Here is a 17,246-nt window from a genome sequence, read left to right on the forward strand (position 1 = left end):
CCACTTCCTGATGCCACTCCTTTGTTTACCACAGACTCATTCTGTTCACTGTTCCTTAACCACTTTCCATATTCCATGCTAGTAGGACACTGGATCCCAAATGTTGTGGCCTCTACTCGATTGATTGCATCCACCATGACTGATCCCTTTACCTGAAGTATAGTTTATCCAGTATCACTATTCATTTTTGTTCAAATGTATATAAACACACCCATCGCTAAAAAACTGCCTGCTGCCTCTGTTATCTGTCTGGAATGTTGAATGCTAATCACATGTAATGTACATGCTTTAGATATTAGGCGACAATGCATGGAGAGAGATGTCTCAGGTGATGACATGCTGAGGATGACTAAAAACACAATGTCACAGGTATCTGGTTGCATCAAACGTTTTATTGTACTGTATTGCACATAAGCTGTGAAGAATATCTGCACAGTCATAACCAAGAACGTCCCAGCCACATGGAGTCAGGCCAGATATGTAATTACCAACGTGCACCAGACTACACCAGAGAAGGCCTTTAGGTCCTTGTCCTCTAGATTAGGCAACAAGTTTGGGATTTTGGCTCTAGTTTGGCCCTTATCACATTCCAAAACCAGGCCTGCCAACTTAACATATGCCATGGCACAGACAGAGGACAGTTCAACAGATCCTAGGCCCAGGCCCTTCCCATAACGAGGAGCAAGCACCTGGTGGAATGTCACAAACCTGTTTTGGTGCAGGTACACTGGTCTGCAACAAGGAAACACATTGATAGCAACTGACAGGTCATTTAGGATCAATGTCCTCACAATTTGAAGGTAGAAGAAATGAATTTCACAGGATGACATGTTACATGGCCACATGATCACACACATGAGAACATTGGACCAACAAACCGCATCAAAAAGGTTTATTGTGTAGCTCTGATTCGTGCCCTCCCACTGTTCAAGCAGCCTGGCCATAGGACTCATACACCCCAAATCTGAGACAAACAGTATCTGGCTCAATCCATGTCCACTTCACATGTCAGACCAGCAACAGCCACCTGCCAATTACACAACTCTGAAATGCCCACATGAGGATGGCATGGTGAAGACACCTGGAAGGAATAAGTGGCATACAGGGAGTGAAAGCAGGTAAGGCATACATAATACACAAACCTCATTTCAAACTTCAGTTGTTTCACTGAGTGCAATGTGACTGCCCCAAACAAAGATCCTGAAGAGAGTCACATCTTCAAGCTGGATATAGCCAGCAAACCATGACTGTATGATGCATAGCATGAGATGCCCTGTCTCATGGTGACAGATGCCCTCCTGAACAAATAGTGACCCCCTTCAGTACCCTGTGCACTCACACTAATCTGAGAACATCACATACTTACACTCAAGTGAAGTGCTGATTGACATTTGCCCGCATGTCTCCACATTCGTCCTCATCACTATCATTTTCACTTGGCATTTCAGGAGTCTCTTCTGGTGGCACTATCGAGGAATACCAGGGCACACCAAGAGTAGTCCAAAAATCAGTTCCAAGGTTGAAAGAAGGGTCCAAAGTCCAAACAAAGTGTAGAGGTTGATGAGCTTTATTCTTCGCGGACAAAGTACATTCTGCAAACAGCCGACACATTTTTCGTCACAAGGACTTTTTCAAGTCTGTAGGTCAAGAATCATGGAAACAGAACAGTATAATCAAAATATGGTAATGCATGATGACAAGTGATTAACAACCTCTAGCAAGAGTTTAAAGAAGAGATATAGAACGAAAAGTGAAGAAAGATAGTTTTTTCTAGTCATTTTCCTTTGATTCACCTATTAGAAGAGGGTACAGATGTTGTAATATAAAATTGGTGCCTCAAAATGAGGGAAAAAATCTCAACATGAGTGAGAACACGATACAAGACAATCACCGTGCTCCGTGGAAACCAGGATGCAGAGTAGTGCACATATTATGAGTCGTGAGAGAAAAAAAGAGGTGAGTGGGATACTAACTATGAGAGATGAAAATTAAAAAACTATGTGAAAGTAAAACAATGGTCTGCCTATTAACGTATCTAGCAGGCCAGGATGTGAGACCGGCAAGAGAACCAAGTGATGAATCATTCCCTTTTGATGAGGAAGGAACATACCAAGATTGTAGTTGTAGGTAGTACTCATGGAGAGAGCTAGATAATTTCCAATAATCCAAAAGGGTTCATGTGGTAAGTCTGGTAGAGAAACTACCATGTACTGATATAATGGTGACAAATAATTTCCGAGCAAGAAGTCTCTGAAATCATGGATATTAGTCACGTGGAGAAGAGGTGGCCATGATAAGCCAAGGATGAGCTGGAAAAAAATACATCATTAACAAAACGTTATTGAAAAGACAAAGTTATATCTGTAAAAATATAATTAATTGTTTTCTTGAACAAAGAAGAAATGTTTATAAAAACAAACTACTTATGGGACTCAGTGTCTGAAGAGTGGGACGCTGTGATAGAGAAGGTTATGGAGTAGTGGAATACATACGAATATCCATGAAAGGGAGATTTAGTAAGATAAAAAAACATGACATTTACCTAACAATGAACAAAGGGAGGGATTAATTGGTGAACTACCACATTAGTGTGGGCACGCATGGGTGAAAAAGCACCAGGTGCAATGCGTATACCGGAAGAAAATATGATCCGGTTGCCAGCATATATAAAAAAGACGAGTGTCGGCAGACAAAACTTATGCTAGGGCCAAACAAATAGCAGCAGCGGAAGCCAGATTTCCGTGGAGTCCGTGTGTTTTAGAAATTAAGCTGCTAGGGCAAAAGTTATGGAAAAAAGGAACTAATATAACAATTACATATTTGTGGTCTTAAATTCGAGAGTGCATGGCGGTATATGCAATGCAAAAGAGGCAGATTGCGTCCATGCGGGACAGAGACCACAAGACGGGTGTCCCCAACGCACAGGAAAATAGACAGCAGAAAAAGCACGGTCGGCCCATAAGTTTAAGATTACTCCCTGTCCCAACAGGGTCCTTGGATTAGAGACGCTTACCTCTAGGATGTCGGTCCACGCGATCAGAAAGTAGAAGTAGTGCATGGAACTAACAAATCCATTCTGTTTATAGTCCCAATAGAAAAGGGACAGCGGGTGAAGAGAAGCAGATTGAGAGGTAGACTGTGGGCGCCATATTAGAATGGCTAGATTTTGATTAAAACATTTGGTGTGGTGGCCATGGACTACATAATATCGAAACTTAGTGCTGGAAACAGACATTGTAGTGATTGTAAAGAATAGATACAAGTGAAGGTTAGGGAGAGGTGACTAGTAAAACAAAAAGAACAAGAAGTAAATCGAATATTAATAGTACAGTTAAGATATGTTATACAGAGATCAAATTTGTACAGTGTATAGAGAATATATGGATATTACATTGTGACGTAGCACAGCAATATACTGTAGTGATCATCATAAAAAAAAAAGTCCAACATGGGTTGATTAATAAAACATAATAGGCAAAAGTCTATGCAAGCAATTTAGGGAGGTACCTATCAAAACAACAGGAGCAAAAAGTAAACATAGTGCTATTGATGTAGTTATGGTATAGAATACAGAGACAAAATTTGTAATGTATATACAAAGTATGTGGATATTATCTTGTGACCTATACCGCAATCAAAGTGTTGAGATGGTCAGTACATTGAATATCCAGTATGGATTGGTTGTGAAAGGATCCTGGAAGAGAAATTCAGTATTGCGAGCATGTGTGCTGAATCACAATAATACATGTAAGTCCTTCTCGATATTAAGGCCCTCCACCACAGCCCTGAGTTTGAAGATCCAGCTGCTTTCAAGAGGATCGAGGTCGTATTACTACCCCTAGGTAGATTCCTAACTGTGTCAATACCATGTAGAGTAATGACAAGGATTTCTTGTTGTCCATAGGTACTGTTGAAGTGTATCGTAAAGGGGTAGTTCGTATTATTGGAACGGATAGCCCGAATGTGTTCTTGAATCCTCTCTTTTAGTGCTCTGATAGTACTACCCCCACAGATGTGCCCACATATGCACATAATGCAATAAGCCATTAAGTTGGTGTTGCAGTTGATGAATTTGCAAATTCTATGTGTAACAGGTGTGTTGTACTGAAAATCAAGTAGTTTATCCTTGATATAACAGCAGATATTGCAATGGCCACATTTGTAAGAGCCGTGTGGGGGTTTGGGTAACCACGTGTTGATTTCTAGTGGTATGAAGCTGTGGCAGATGATCTCGTAACGTGCGACCTCTGCTGTATGTAATACTGGGTTTTTCAGTCAGGCCCTTGTGTAGGGTATTGTCAGCTAGGAGGAAGGGCCAATGTTTCTGCACAATTCCATGTATCTGGGTACTCAAGGTGTTGTGTGTCCTAATTCGAGACTGTTTGAGTCCTATCTTTGTGGTGTGGTTAGGAGATCTGCTAGTTTCATTTTCTTGATCCTATTACTAGCCTATAGTATTGGGGTGGTAGCCTCCCTGTTGAAAACGCTGTTCCATATGGTGAAGTTCTTTCAGGAAAACATCATCCTCACTGCAGTTACGTCTAATTCTTGTGCTTTCGCCAAAGGGAATGGCTCTAATCTGTGAATCGGGATGAGCGCTAGTGGCATGTAGGAGTGCATTACAAGCAGTGGGTTTCTTAAAAAGCTTGGAGCAGACACTCTTGTGTTTGATATATAGTGTTAGGTCGAAGAAATTGACTGCTGATGTACTAAAGTCATGAGAAAAATTAATATTGTACATGTTTGGATTAAGATGTTGGAAGAAAAGCTTAAGGGAATGTGTATCCCCAGACCAAAAAAGGATACTGCCAATGTATCTACCCCAATGCAGGATGTGTTGTAAGTTCAGATGGACAATTTTTCCAAAGATGCATTTTCTCAGAGTACCCCATGTATAGATTGGCAAAAGATGGTGAGAATTTGGCTCCCATAGCAACCCCTTGTATCTGACGATACCAATTCCCAGTGTGTAGAAAGATGTTGTTTACTAGAACATTCAAACATGCTGATGGACTTCATTCGTACTGTTCTAGATGAGTGGCCTCAGGTGTATCTAAATAGTGTTGAATAGCAATCAGTCCTTCTGTCCTGGGAATGCTAGTGTAAAGTGAGGCAACATCCAAAGTCACTAGTAGTTGGACCTCCGTCCATTCAAAATCATTCATCTTGCAAAGAAGATCCTTCGTGTCTTTAATGTATGAGGGTAAGTTGTGTACAAATGGTTGTAGAAAAATATCAATGCACTCTGATAATTTCTCAGTAGGTGAGCCTATTCCAGAAATAATGGGTCTAGCGGGGGGAACACACCTGTTTTGTGTGTTTTGGGTAGTGTATAAATACAGGGTGATGGTGCAGAATTGTAGATATATTGGTACTCCATGTCTATGATGAGATCGATATTGTGCCAGAGTTTTAGTTTTTGTTGTACATACATGTTGATTTCCCTCATAGGGTTGTGACTTAGTTTCTGATAAGCAGTCACGTCTTGGAGTTGTCGATCTATTTCTTTCAGGTAGTCAGGTTTATTCATAAGGACAATGTTGCCCCCTTTGTCTGCTTCCTTAATGATGATGTCTTGAAATTGTGTCAATGAATGTAGTGCTCGTCTTTCTTCTTTGGTGGTGATATGCTTAATGGTGCTATGACCTGTGTGGCATTGATCTTCCAAACAATAAAAATCAGCAGTGACTCATTTATGGAAAACATCAATCACCTTGTCAGACAGAAGAGTGGGTGTGAATTTGGAGGCAGTTTTCAAACCACTGGGTGCCCCCATATCCGATACTACTTAGAGATCCGCCATGATCTCAGTAAGAGAAGGAAGACAGCCTGTGGTGTGTCGTATAGATAGTAAGGTTTGACATCCTTGTCTTTGATAGACATTGAACATGATGTATCGCATAGGGAGGTGGCTGATTCAACAGGGGTGTATTTACCCTGAAAGTATTTAAACAATTTACATTTGCGTCCGAATTTGAAAAGACTCCTGTAATGTGAAGTCTATTAAAGAAGTAGAAACACAACCAAGGCCTTTTCTAAGAATGTTTATTTGTTGTGTATTCAAAGTAACTTTAGATAGGTTAACAATAGAAATTTAATTGTGCATATCCTCTAGGAGTGAGGAATTACAGGTTAATGTTTCTTATTGCGGTTTGTGGATCTCGTTGTCACCCCCTCTTGTTTCTTTTCTATGTCTATATTTCCTGTTTTTCCCTCTCCTGGTGGCCTTCCATATGCTTCTTCTGGTGGCAGTGCTAGCTCTCCCTCATCGGGGATGTATGGAATGTTTTTCCTCAAGGCAAGGTTGTGGAGCATGCAGCAGGCCACAATGATCTTACACACATTTGCTGGTGAGTAGAGGAGGGCTCAACCAGTCTTGTCAATGGCCAGGAATCTTGCCTTCAGGAGCCCAAGATCACACTCCACGACACGCTGTGTTCTTCCATGTGCCTCAATGAAGCGGACTCACCTGTGTCAACAACCATGGACGGTCTGGGTATGCAGAGTTCTCTGTAAGAGAATGCCACCATTGTTCAAAGCATAGTCTCACTAGCAGCATACAAACAGACATGACATATGTTGCTTATCAACCACCCAGGCCCTCTCCTGGTACAGTCATGTCATCAGCTGTGGAATTGCACTGTTCCACATGATGAAGGTGTCCTGGACTGAATCCGGGTACTGGGCACAGACTTGGGAAATGTACAGGTCCGCCAGACAAACTACTTATACATTGATGGAAGGGTAGTTCTACCTGTTATGATAGACCTGTTCATTGCCATACAGTGGAACCAAGGCTACATGGGTACCATCAACGGCTCCCACACCATGAGGGATATATGTCAAACTATAGAACTTTGCCTTCACACGGCCAAAAACCTCACGCTGAGGAAAGTGGATGTAGCTGTCCAGGTATTTCAACACTGCTGAGAGAACATCCTTCAAGACCAAACTTCAACACAGGCTGGGACATCCCAGTGGTTATGGCCACTGTATTTTGGAAGGACCCGTGGCAAGGAAGTGCCTCACTGACCTGACTTGTGCAGTGGGTGGTATGCTACTTGGATGGTGGATGGCTGGCATCAGTCCTTGCTCCAACTGACAACAAAGATCCAAAAATGTCTTCCTATCCAGACATCTGTCCTCAAAGGCCTGCAAGTCTGCTAGTGGATGGTACACATGAGGTTGTCTGATCCTCCTCCTCCCAGGATAACTATATGGGAAAAAAGGAAGTTGTGGCCCTTGCATATTACATAATACATATCTTATATGAACTGTGACCTGTCATGTGAGTCACTGAAAACATGATGCACAGCACTCATCAAGACTAACATTGTCTCCTTTTTCTAACGCATTACCCCCTTGTTTTTAAAGATGTGTTCACATCCTCTATCCGGACACCAACAATATGTGCATCTGATTTCCAACTCTGACTGATTCAATGCCCAAGAACCTGAAATTCCCATGGGGGAGATGGTGGTGGCTCTTCCCCCAATTATGTTGGCATATGTGCTATACCAATATGCACACTGAAATGATTGACCTACAAGACAGGACAAGGCAAGCACTTGAGATTCACCAGGACAACACTTTTCACACTTGTGGCACATCTAAAATTGTGATATTACATTCATTGTGTGCCTCTAAAATGGTGGCTGCCTGACCTACTCCAATGGACATTAGGAACCACCCAGGACTGGTGGCAGAAGTTGTCATGGTGGTAGGCGGATGCTACCATGGTGGACCTTGCCATTGGATTTCTAAAAATCATTTAAGCTGTTCGCTTACTGCGCTCAATGACAGACATCGGATATGTGAAGGCTCTTATTTTAGAATTAAAGTTCAAAATAGCCTGTTCATTGAAGGCCTGCTACTTTATAGACCGCCGGGCCCCAAGAATGCCTTCCTGGCTTCCTGGCCATCATTGCTGGAACCGTTGCTCTTAGCAGAGAACGCCTTGGTATTAGGTGACTTTAACCTACACTTGGACGAGTTATCTGACTCAGCCTTGGTAGATTTTACTAGCTATATTCAGAGCCTGGATTGGCATCTAGGAGACATCTCTCCTTCGCATACCGCAGGCCATATGTTGGATGCTATCTTTATTAGATCAGGACTGATTTCCAGAAATGGTAACAGGGAGGTAGATTGGTCCGACCACTTTCTACTATCCATTAAGTTATCTTGGCCGGCCCCTGCTCCGAAATTGCCTCTGAGCACTGTCTTAAAAAGGCCTTCGCAAAAAATCAATAAGACCAATTTCTCACAGGCACTGAAAGTAGGTTGGGACCAGGCGAAATCAGTAGGATGCTCACACCTTTAAATTTTTGACCGTGGTCTGAAAAGGGCCATTGATGTGCTAGCACCGCAGTCCGCAGCAATCACTAAAGCCCGTCGTTCTCAGTCTTCACCTTGGTGTTCGGAGGAGCTGAAAGATTTACAAAGAACCTATTGCAGGCAGGAGCGGAAATGGTTACTAAACAAAACTCAATTAGAAAGAGGAAAACTCAGGGAAGTCCTTGAAGTATAAACTGGCCATTAGGTTAGTAAAAACTCTTAATTTTTCCAAAGCTATTAGAGGTGCTATGAACTCCTCTAAAGAATTGTTTAATACAGTTCGAGCTTTGACGTCTCCTACGACGAGCCCAGGATTTTCCCCCTCTGAAAATTCTCATCAATACTGTCAATTGGTGGTGGACTTTTTTAATAATAAAATAGCCAAATTGCTGACAGACTTTAGTCCCCCCCCCCTCTCTTGACTCCGAGGGTGAAGTGCCCCTTTCGCATGTGGAGTTAGCCAATTCGCTAAACTGTTTCCGACCCCTACCTGCTAATAGAATCATCGACTTATTAATGGCAGTGAAATCCGGTTCACCTACGGATCCCTGTCCGTCCCGCAACTTAGTTAGCCCCTTCGCTGGTGGCCTCTGCTTTGGAGCCAGTGTTTGCCGAAATCCTTCTGGAAGGGAATTTCCCCGCGGACTGGAAACAGTCTACAGTTATTCCTCTCATTAAAAAAACGGGAAAAGATGCATCTGATCTTAATAATCTTCACCCGATCTCGTTCATGCCTTGTTTGGCTAAAATGTTAGAAAAACATCTTAATCAGGAACTTGCTGAATTCCTTCAAGGTAATGGTAAGCTGGATCATCACAGCACGGTTTTCGCAGTGCACATAGCACGGAAACGGCATTAATTTCTATTTCAGACATTATTCGCCGAAGAGGGGATTTGGGAGAAGGCACGTTTCTAGTTCTGCTAGGTTTGTCGGCAGCATTTGATACTATTGCTCCTACCATTCTGCTTCAACGCTTGTCCCAGGCCGGAGTGAGGGGGAAGGCTTGGAAGTTACTTAGCTCTTTTCTTATGGATAGAACGATCACAGTGGCCTGTGGTGGACATCGTGCTACCCCTTTTCATCTCCTGTGTGGAGTGCCGCAGGGGTCATCTCAGTCCTACGCTTTTTAATTTATATGTGGCGCCTCTGGCGAACCTGATGCGCTCCTTTGGCTTCCAGATTGTTTCTTATGCAGATGATACGCAGGTGATTGTGCCCATTTCACATAACTGGGAGGACACAAAGTAGAAATTCCACTGCTGTCTGACAGCAATCAACAACTGGATAGCCAGCAATTGGCTTAAACTTAATGGGGACAAGATGGTGATCATGTGTTTCGGGCGCAATAACTCTTCTTGGATTAACAGTTGGTGGCCCCCGGTCTGTGGGGGATGTCCACCCCCCTCTCCCTCTGCTAAAAATTTGGTATTATTTTTCACTCTACCCTCTCTTTCAAGTTACAGATTAATCATACAGTTAAGGTTTGTTTCTGGATATTAAAAACGCTTAAGAAAATCCTACACCTTCTTGAGGAGGACTTAAGGCTGCCGGTAGTGCTGGCGCTAGTCACCTCAAGACTTGATTACTGCAGTGTGCTTTTGTTAAATGTGAATAAAACATCCCTTGATAAACTTCAGTCTATCCAGAATACGGCAGCGCCTTATTCTGAATCTTCCTCAGTCCGCATCGGCTAGCTGCTGTTTGAAATCTCTTCATTGGTTACCAATTAATAAGAGAATTATTTTCAAGACACTCTGTCTTACTCATAGAGCCTTAGTCGGAGGGCTGTGATTATTTGAAGTCTTCTCTGCAATTCTATCAACCGACTAGATATCTGAGATCTTCCTTCAAATATATGATCACGGTTCCTCGCTGTAACAAGGCTAGGTGGGGAGACCATGCCTTTACGGTGGAAGGGGAGAGGCTTTGGAACTCCCTGCCTTTCACGCTCCAACAAACTGCGACTCATTTTATTTTTAGGAAAAGCCTAAAAACCTGGCTCTTCGCTCAATAGGTATTCCTTGTTGGTAGCTTGTGCTTCTCCTCTTGCTCTCGTTCAGATTAGCGCTTCGATGCTGTTTGCCAGAATGCGCTCTCTAAATGAACCCAATACAATACAATAACTAGGGGAGGTGTAATGACAGCTATCTCAAATAAACTCTTGCCATAAAATATGTATTGTGTGGTCATTTGATTGCATAACAGCAGGCTGTGTGTATGCATGTTGTATGTGTTAGTGGATCACTTTGAATTCTTTCTGCGTTTGCACAGTGATCCCTGGAAACATCTGGCCTTGTTGTACTGTTCTTCTTCAGCCAGGTAATGACTCACAGTGCCCCTCAGCTCTGCACATAGACAGCCAGTGGCTACAAAATGTACTGCGATACATGTGATTTGTCAGAGAGGGTGTTTTGTGTAGGGCTGTCTGCTCAGCCTGCAGAGACTGGGGCTGATCTATTGTTACTCACATCAAAAGTCGAAATCTGGTCTGGTATTGATTCCCTTTTTCAATGCCAATGTGACACTGTGCCCCCACCCTGTACATCTGTACAGCATGTGATGTTGCTAAATCATGTCTCACTGGCAATATGCAGCTTATTGAGTCTTTGTCCACTGATTAATATGGGAATGGCATTTGGGGCAGGCTGTGGATCTGTAATAAATGTGCTCTTTTCAACTCTGACAGTGTGTGTCACATAGCCTTGACCGGTCCTCTGATCTCCAAACCCGGTTATCTTTCATCCATTTCTGATGTCTTGTGTGTATGCTCCTTGCACTTTGGACATTGCACATATACAAACAGTGTGCTGTTAACTGATTTGGCATGATATCGGACTCTAACTGTATGCCCAAACGACAGACATGTACAATGCATGGGCAGGTTTTGCTTAAGGTAATCTAGGTTTCATGAACACATATGTGTTGAAGTGTGTATTGTTATGTTGATGTGACACACAGACCCACATCCCTTGAAGTAGCAGGTGTCTGCATCTGTGTCTGGAAATTTCCAGACATGGACAGGCTTGATTCTTTGTGTGCTTAACATGTTGCTACCTTCATTGTGGTCCAAGCACAATGGGTCAGCATTTAGGCTGGCTGTAACCTGTAGGGACTGTATGCAGCAGGTGACATTCATAGTTAGTGGATGTTTGTGCAGGTTCTTTGCTGGATGGTGTACTTGTCACTTGACATTTTGTTTGATGTGTTCCATTGTATTTCTGGTCAATGTAATGTGGCTAGCTCATGTCCCACAAAAGTCAGTTGGCTTACCTGGTCAGTGCAGGCCCTGAGCTTGGGAGTGTAGGGCACCCAATTGGTGAGTGTTTGTAGTCAGATCCCTGTGTCCAATGACTGCTATGTGCCACAGGTGGACCGGATGGTCAAGACAGGATGTTATTAGCTTGGTGAACTGACATGTATGTGACTCAGCCATTTTGCATGGGACTTGTGGACATAATATGCTGTCTTGTCCTTTGCATCCATGCAGGTCAACACCCATCAGAAGAAGGGGATTTAGAGCCATCCTCAAGAAGGTGCAGACCCTGGGGGTCCACAGTGGGCAGAGCGCACATTGTCAGAATAGGTGGAAGGACCTGCGATGCTGGGTCTGGGAGGCTGCAGAATGCCAGCTGGGGCTGTCCTCCCAACGAATATGGGGTGTCTGTCAGACCATGACCCCTTTAATGGCCCGCATTTTGGCGGTGGCCAAACCGGAGTTGGATGGCCATTTGAGAGTAGCACAGCAGCCATAAGGGCATGAGTACAATGCAAATTCATGCTTGACCCTTTGCCAGGCGATTGAGTGACAGACAAACTGCTCCCCCTGACAATGTGGGATGTGTCATGTGTCACATTTCATCTGGGTTCAGATTGGTGGAGAGGGGCCATGTGTTTCCAAGTGGTGTAATCACTCCTCCCAAATTTCACATTCCAAAGATAGGCAGGATGTGGCTCACTGTCCACTGTCATATGCCTGGGAATATGTGAAGGTTGACATCTGCAAACCATGTGTACGTTTTCTCCATTGTATACTCTGTGCTGGTGCCTCACAGCAGTCTGATGCATGGGTGTCCATCAAACATGTGACATGACTTACATGGCAAAATCTTGGCAGCTGTAACATGCTACTTTCCCTTGGTAAGTGGGAAATGTGCATTGTCATGGGTGATGTCATCAGTGTAGCCAACATTCCAGTCGCCTACGTACCTACATGTGCTCCATTCCCACTAGGAACCATGACTATATATTAGATGTAGGCATGTGCTAGTTATGCAGATGGGACGATGTTTGGAATCTATCAGTCCTATTTCCATAAAGGTACTCCTGCAATGGTTGTCCATATACTTTGCCCCAGACAGGACTGTATCATCACCTTATGTTGATCATCCCTGATGCCCCTACCTGTGGAGGTTACATGGCATTGCCTTGGACTTTGGAATACAGACCTAATTTATTACTAAAGCCAACCTGTTGGTTTCATGGATACACCTTTGTCCTGCATTTCCTTCCCTAGCTTTCTGTTGTTTCCGAGTACCATTGGATGTGTTCCTGTAGTTGTGTGTGTTAGGACTGCTTGATACTCCATGTGGTGTTTTTTGCAGTATGCGAGTTTGTGTGCAGTGCTGTTGTCCGCCAAGAGAAGGTTGTGTCTTGTGTGATGGGTGTGTGTAGTTGCAATGTTGGTGTCATGGCATTGTGTTGTGTTTGTTGTGGAATGTTTTTTTCTTTTTGATTTGAGCGATGTGGGTATGTATGGTGTAGGACTTGTCCCCCTGATATGGCTATTGTCTACATGTGGTGTGTCTGTTCTAGAGGTTTGTCAGTGCAGACATGGTGTGCATTGAGTTGTGCTAATTTGCTTTGCATTTGGTGTGCATGTGTCTATTTAGGTGTGTGTCTGCCCAGCTGTTTGGTGTAGGGGTATGTCCCACGGAATGTGAGTTGGGTGTGCTTTGTTGCCTTGCCCTTCCCCATTGTGTGACTTTGCATGACAATTGCTATTTGTTTTGCTTGTTCCTGAGATCCAATTGGTGTCAATTCCTGTGTGTATGTTGTCTGTGGCCCTGTTCAATGTTGTGTCCCAGTGCAGCCTCCTTCCATGTATGGTCCTGATGCTCCTATCCCAGTTGTGCAGGTATTGTTGTGGTGGTGCACTTTGTGTCTTTTTTCTATGTGTCTCTGTGTGTATTGTGCATGGCATTCTGTTTGTTGTGGTGTGTCAATAGCAGGGTTGTTTGTTCCACTGCACATGTGTTGTGTATGTGGCCCATCCCTGGCCAGTGTTGGGTGAGAGTGTGTGGAGTGTATTTGTATCTGCGCATGTGTGTGTGAATGGTGTATGGTATTCTGTGTCACTGAGCCTGTTCTGTATGCGCATGTGTATTGTTGCAATGCAGTGTGTGTGTGCTGGCTGAAGTGTGAATGTTGGGATTGTGTGGTGTCTGTGTTGCAGTATGTGAGTGTACGTGTGTTGAATATTAGGTGTAGCTGCTTCCCTGTGACGTCTCACCCCACACGTGTTTGCTTGCGCTACTATTTTTTTTGTCATCTCAATGGTACAGGTAGGTGTTTGTACTTATGGTTGCTATTGTCCACGTCAACGTTTAATCTATTGTCTTTCAGTGAGTAGGAGTAGCAGCTTGTCGTTTTGAGATGGCTCCATAGGGCTACGGACATGTCTGGCTGTCTGCAGGTGAGTGTCTCCCTTATATTGTTTGTGTCCGCATTCTGATGTGTGGTGGTTGGACTGCCACGGTCACATTAGCGGGGTGCAGCCTCCTAATAGGTCCAGTGGAAACATGGTCTCACAGGCCTGTTTATGCTTCCAGGGGACTGTGGCAGTCTGTGCTGCCTGGTGGTGGTGGCGGCGGACCACTGGCGGTCTTCTATTTGCTCAACCGCTAAGCTCATAATATGGCAATCCGCTCTGCAAACCAGTTGGTGGTGACCGCCACCGCTAACATGGTGGTCCTCGGACCACCAAACTCGTAATCAGCCCCAAAGTGCTTGACAGACACCAAGTACTGCAATTACTAAGGAAGTGTGCATTACTTTTCTTTTGAAAAGTTTGCTTTGTCATATTCTTAGCATGGAGTTTTAAATTGTGGTAGTTGAATCAAAAGTGATTACATTAGGAGTCTTTACTTTGCCTGTTTTTACGTTGCAAAGAAAGGTAAGTGACATGTTTTAAACAAATCACATATAAAATCAAATTATATAAATATTCAGAAATATTTCTTTTTATAAATAGATTTAATTTGACAAGCAAAAAAGTGAAATGTAATTTATTTAATTTCTGGTTCGAATAATTTTTAAAAGGTTAGATAAATCTCTTACAGATTAAACAATGCATTTTTATTTACAAAAACTAAAATAAACAATGTTCAGTTTTTATATCATAGTAAACATTGAAATAGAGTAAACATATTGATACCATGACACTTTAATTTTATTCAGAAGCATTTATATTAGGCATTTTCAAAAAATGTAGCGGTTTTGAGTTTTTTTTTTTATTAATGAACAATATGATTTTTAACAATGTACAAAAATAAAATAAATACATTTTTAACATTCATTTTCAACAGGTTTACATAAACTTTAATGGAAAAGAAATATATTTTTTCCTTTTCTCAGCATCTTCTTTTGTTACGTAGATTGTTTTGCGTCTGAGTTTTAAGGTAATGGAGCATTGTGGTTAAGATGCTGCTGGGCACTACTGTCCAAAGGTAAGAAACATAATTTTTTCACTTTGAATAATATTTTGAAGTATGCCTATTGAAGGGAAGGGAGGCTAAGGAATCATTTGGAAGTTACTTTTAAGGACCTAGGGGTTTGCTTTTATCTTTATTTTATGATTACCAGACTTAGCACCTATGAGGGCAGGTGTAAATGTAGTTTGCTTTTTTTATTTAAAAAAAAAATAAAAAGAATACTTGTGTTCATGGTCTCCCCCTGACAAACCTACCCTCCAGCCTCAATTTTGCAGTTTTACTAGCAGGTTTATAAGTGTTTTTGGCTATTGGGTGGTTTGGACTTGGAACAAGGAGGTAGATGGGCCTGAGATGCTTTGAATTTCAAGGAAGAGAGGTTGCTGAAGGCCTCCCCAACAAACACACACCCTGATCTTAATTCTAAAGGTTCCCTGAAATGACTTGTTATTGGGGTTTGGATAAGTTGTACTTTGGATTGAGGAGATTGATGAAACTGAGAGGCTTGAAAAGGAATGTGTCCAAAGACCAACACACCCCTCTTTACTTTCATTTTTCAGTTTTCTGTAGTGTTTTATCACCTATGTATGTGTTTTCGGACTTCAAATAGTTTGGGATTTGGATTGACGAGTCAGATGGATTAGGGGTGCTCGGACGTTCAATTAAGTGAGGTTTTGAGGTATCCCCGGACAAACTCTCCCATGTCTTTATTGATGAATAAAGACCTCTAAATACAAGTTATGAAACTTTTTTTCCATTTTCTTGGTTGGTATGAGAATTGTAATTCTGTAATTGTTTATTCAGTTTTAGGGGATTGTTGTTTATGTTAAATATAGTGAATATGGTGGTCTGATGTTGTTGGGTGGTTTGTGAGTTTGCTATCAGTTATTTGCCTCTTTGAAAATGGTATTTGTATGGTAACTGAGTACGGGGTTAGTATTGCTAGTTGTTATAGGGTTGCCATTATTAATGGGACTTTTGTTCGCATTCTACAATGCAGCCAATTAGTTAAATGTAGTATATGCCTGAACATGTTCCAAATGATTGTATTTTTTAAAGTAATTGTGTTTTCATTTCTTCGACTCATTTACAGCTTTTTGGTGGGAGACTACCAGAAAAAAGATGGATTTTGTCTCATTTCCTGGAAACTTTTTTTTCACAGTTCGTACAAAATGGTAGAAGGTAGGATAGGATTTTCCAATGTGCAATCAAGAGTTCTGCCACCCCTCTACTGAATTGTGCTTTTGTATGCCCCTCTAAGAAGACCAACTAACAGTTTCACCATTCAATATTGTAACATGGTAGTCTTCTGTGACCCACCCAGCTTAAACAGCCAAACCATTCATGTTTAAAGTAATTTACTAAAGTACCAGTTTTTCTTAACTGTTGCTGTAATTGTCACTTTGTATTATTGCAGTGAACTGCGTGTCTACTTGTGAAAGTACTACAAAGTAGAAGGCATAAAGTTATTTTTCAATTAAAACTGGGCAGAAGTTTACTACCATACACAGAAAATGCATTTTTCTGATAGGGATTTTCTTTGAGCCAGATTGCTTGGAAAAAAATGTAAAAAAAAAATAATCACTGCATCTGGCTTAATTGTTTAAATGGCTCTCATCATTGCTAATTTCAATCTCAATTATTATTTTAGTATTCCTTGTACGAGGAGCATGTTCTTGCTCTCATTTGTGGTTTATATTTTGCTGATTGGATGATAACATGTTTTGAAAGTGCCATCCTTTATCTAAATGTTGCTCTTTTTTGGGGGGGTATTAGGGTACATGTGGTTGAAAATATTAGTAAACATTTTGGGAGTTCTTGATTATCATATAGAAGGAAAGGCGTGTTATAGACTTTTAGTCAAAGAAGTTCAGAGAGGTTAATATCTGTGATGGTTTTGTGTCGTAGCATATATTGTTAATTCTGCTTAGATTTGTGATCCCTTTCAGTTGGTCAGTTACGGGGGAGAGGGGAGGTCGTTTGGTGATGCTTTCAGAAGGACTGAACCCAATGGCTGAAAGTGCTGGCCATGTGCTTCATTTCTTTCAACTGTTTCTCTGGCACCAACATTTATGGCAGAGACGGAATGGTTGTGTTCTGATTTTCTTTCAATAAAGTCCACCAGAGTAGGGTTTTGCCCTCGCAATTGCCAGAGAAACAGTTGACATGCTTCCAGATCTACATCCAGTGAGTCCAGGGTT

General features: G+C 42.1%; 1 long non-coding RNA gene across 1 annotated transcript in view; it reads left to right on the forward strand.

Annotated features, from left to right (window-relative positions):
• Positions 1 to 16,555, forward strand: part of LOC138258657 (uncharacterized) — a 97,543-nt gene extending 80,988 nt beyond the window's left edge. Inside the window, exons 3-5 of the long non-coding RNA XR_011198486.1 lie at positions 13,961 to 14,030; positions 14,923 to 15,063; positions 16,139 to 16,555. This is a non-coding gene — a long non-coding RNA (uncharacterized lncRNA). The remainder of the gene's footprint in view (positions 1 to 13,960; positions 14,031 to 14,922; positions 15,064 to 16,138) is intronic.
• The last annotated feature ends 691 nt before the right edge of the window (positions 16,556 to 17,246 follow it).

Source organism: Pleurodeles waltl, chromosome 9 (assembly GCF_031143425.1).
Source record: "Pleurodeles waltl isolate 20211129_DDA chromosome 9, aPleWal1.hap1.20221129, whole genome shotgun sequence".
NCBI lineage: Eukaryota > Metazoa > Chordata > Amphibia > Caudata > Salamandridae > Pleurodeles > Pleurodeles waltl.